General features: G+C 38.0%; 1 pseudogene; it reads right to left on the minus strand.

The window, feature by feature from the left end:
* Window positions 1-1294: 1294 nt before the first annotated feature.
* Window positions 1295-2623, minus strand: LOC103746239 (annotated as a pseudogene).
* Window positions 2624-3614: the final 991 nt, after the last annotated feature.

A 3614-nucleotide genomic window follows, 5' to 3' on the forward strand; every position in this document is an offset into this window, starting at 1 on the left:
TTAAAAAAAAAAGAAAAAAGAAAAAAACCTTCCTTTGGAGTGACTGGATTAACTCATACTGAGGGAAATTTGGGGACACAAACTTTGGTTGATTACCCTTAACATGCATGTCAAAATGCATGAAAACTGGTAGGGTGGGGGCTATGGAGAGGTGCAGATAAAAGATGTGGGGTCTAAATATGATTAAGATGTATGAAAATTGAAAAATTCAATAAAAAAAGAAAAAGAAAACTACTGTGTTCTTAAAGGGGTGCTATTCCTTTTTCAACACCTTTACATATCTGCTTGGAATGCTGTCTCCTTTCAACAGAGCCTGTTGGCAATGATCTGCCCACTTTGTTCCTCCTCCAGCAACCTTCCCCCAAGACCTGTTTTAAATGCCCATGTTTGGCATTTCACATGATTCTTTGTAAAACTTAATACTTAGCAGTATATCTTAGTATACTTCTTGTTTTCCTCTTAACCTCCTTTATTGAATGCAATTTCTGATTAAGAACAGATCTTTGTAAATCCTGGATGAAAACAAGGAGATTGTTTAATACACGGAAATCAAACCCCATGAGGCTGAGGCAGGAGGATTACAAATTTAAGACCACCTCATGTTAGAGTGAGTACAAGGATCACTTGGGCACCTTAGTGAGACTCTGTCTCAAAATAAAACAAGTAAATAAATAAAAAGCAGGATAGGATAAAGACCAATGATTGTATGCTTGACTAGCATGGGCAAGGCCCTGGTTTCAATCTTTTAAACTGAAAAAGGAGCAAAAGAAGGAGCATAAAAGGGAAACAGTAAGATTCCCTTCCTGTGTCCCAGTAACTCTAACCCAAACAAACCAAAAGGAATAAAAGGTATTTTGAGACAAAACTTCCTTCCCTCTCTTCACCGAAGCAAAGCACAAAGAAAATTAAGGTTGCATATGTTTATTTTCTAGCAAAATCTTCCATATAACAGTCTCAAGCCCTTGTACACTTGTAGTTGCAATATGGAAAGATGATGCAAAATGAATTTGCACTTAAAATATGTTGCAAATAATTGAATATAAATGGTGGCAATGTCTAATAGTCACTCAATCATTTCACTTGAGTTACTGAATTTTGCATAGTTGGACAGAGTGGTTCACAGACAAAGCCTTCATCCTTAAACTTCAAAGTCCTGAATAAATTTCTTAGAAACCACTGCAAAGGAGAGTGACCTAGTTTACATGCACATTTAAATAAGTGCAGGCCCCACTCAGAAGTCCCATAGCTATATTGGAAGAATTTATCTCTGTGAGAGGCATGTAGAAGAGGCAGATTATTGTAGCCATTTGGAAAATTGCCATGTCCTTGAGAGAACGTATGTTCTTCCGTGCTGACTGAGAAGGAACAAGCACACTCTTGTCATGGCCAGCTGCCCCACAAACATGTGTGCTCTGAAAATATTTTCATTTGTTCCAACAGCATTTTCGGTTACTCCCAAAGCATAATGACCTGCCCCAAAGACATTTAAGTTTGACCTCAAAGGAAGTGTGAGAACATTTGGGTTTGCCACCAAAAAATACTGGCTTGGCCAGAATTTCTTTGGACTTACTGACAGAGCATACCTACCGGCTTGCCCTAAAGGCATTTGAGTTTGCCCCCAAAGCACATTGTCTTTTCCCCAAAGCATTTGGGCTTGTCCCCAGATCATACTGGCTTGCACTGAACACATTTGAGTTTGCCCCAGAGGGATGCTGTCTTGCTCAAAAAGCATTTGGGCTTGCCCCTGAATCATCGGGACTTGCACCGGAAACATTTGAGTTTGCAACCAAAGCATTTGGGTTTGTCTGGATATCACTGGGGGTTGTCCTGAAACCACTGGTATTTGCCATTGAAGCATTTGAGTTTGCTCTAGAAGGCTTTGAGTCATCTCTTTCAGCCTCTTGGTTGACTTTTTGAGCATGTGAGTTAGAGTGAATGGGGAAGCCTTGTTTCCCTACTCCTCCCCAGTCATTTTCTAATCCAGCAACTGGAAAATTTTTTCTTACCTTAGCCTTAATTTTACTCTGTTGTCTTCGACGTACTCTTTAGGGAGGGCAGTTTTAACTTCACAGTGGCTGGAGCCAATGAAATGGTACCTATTTTCGAACAGCTTTCTGATGGAGTTTTGATTCATGTATGTGATGAAGCAAAAAGATCTTTCCTGTGTCTCTGAATACACTGGAAGCTCAATAGCCTCTATTTGTTCAAATGTGCTAAAGTATGCTCTGATTTTTTCTTCAGACATCTGAGGCTTCAGAATTCCCAAAAAACCCTTTCTGATGGGGAACTGAGATTCAAAGGCTTTAGCCCTTCTATACTTCATTTGCTTGCCATTTAGTTGGTGATTTTTTTATTAGCAGCACTTTGTCAACAGTGGAACTATCTTTGAAAAGCAGGAATCAAATTCCCCTGGACAGACCAGTGTTTGGGTCCGTGTTTATGGTAAAATCTATTATCTCCCTAAATTGAGACAATTCTAAAAACACTTCCTTAGTTATAGGGAAAGCCCTCCAATGAACATTTTGAAGGCATCCTGCTGGCTCTTGGTGGCCTTAATTCTGATCCCTTCATGAATTGTTTTTCTTTTATTGTATTTTCTCACAGCAAAGTTGATAGTACTCATTGTAGAAAGACTGAAGGTGACTTGACCATTGGTGAAGTGTAACAGTTGAGGTACAAATGGCAGAGTAGGGGCTTGAGAACTGTCTCAAACTAGTGACGAAACAGAAACAATTATGGCCTCTAGCATACACATAGTGAGTGCTTCGAATTCTAGAATGGGCACCAGGGACAGTGCCCATTTTTTACAACAAAGGTATTTCTATTTTCCTTTCAAATGTAGGGTTGCTTGCAGGCTCCAGTGTTTTACTCATAAGGACCAATAAAAGGGAAAGCTTGCCGTGAAAGGAAGCAACATTTGTTCTTGTAGCTGTCTCTTCAGATTGTGTCACTGAACGTTAGTTAAAGCCTTCTGTTAATTTGCCTTGTGTGTGGAAGCAGTCATGTTATGAGTTCACTGTATCTTTTAGGTGACTTTCATATTAACCTTTAACTATTTGAGTACAAAAATGGGAAAGAGGTAGAACTGAAACTTCTACTGGAAAAGGAAAATGCCTATTGGTTTGTATGTTATGCTAGAGGGATTCAAAACATTTAAAAATAAAGTTTCATGGAGAATAATTTATATGATATATAATTCACCCTTTTAACGTTTTAAGTAAATTAACAGAACTGTTAAATCATTACAGCAGTCCAATTTATGAAAAAATGTGCAACACCTGCAAAAATTCTATCTCATTAAGCACTAACTCCTCATTTCTCCCCTCCCTCCCAGTCTTATAATATGAGAGCTTTCATTTAACCTCTAATACTTGCTGTTTTCAAGATGTGCCAATGTTATGGGCCATATTAGTTTTTCATTCCTTCATGCATTATACTGATATGCAGAAAATGCTCTATTTTGCTTAACATATCACTAAAGTGTCATTTGCCAGCTTTGGATTTTTAACATTATTTAATAGCTATATCATAATAATAATTCAAAGATTTTTTTTGCTCAATCATTTTTATTTCTTCTTTTTTGTATGGTCACTGAGTACAGATTATCACAGTTC

This window comes from Nannospalax galili, unplaced genomic scaffold (genome assembly GCF_000622305.1).
Source record: "Nannospalax galili isolate Female #2095 unplaced genomic scaffold, S.galili_v1.0 scaffold3, whole genome shotgun sequence".
NCBI classification, from domain to species: domain Eukaryota; kingdom Metazoa; phylum Chordata; class Mammalia; order Rodentia; family Spalacidae; genus Nannospalax; species Nannospalax galili.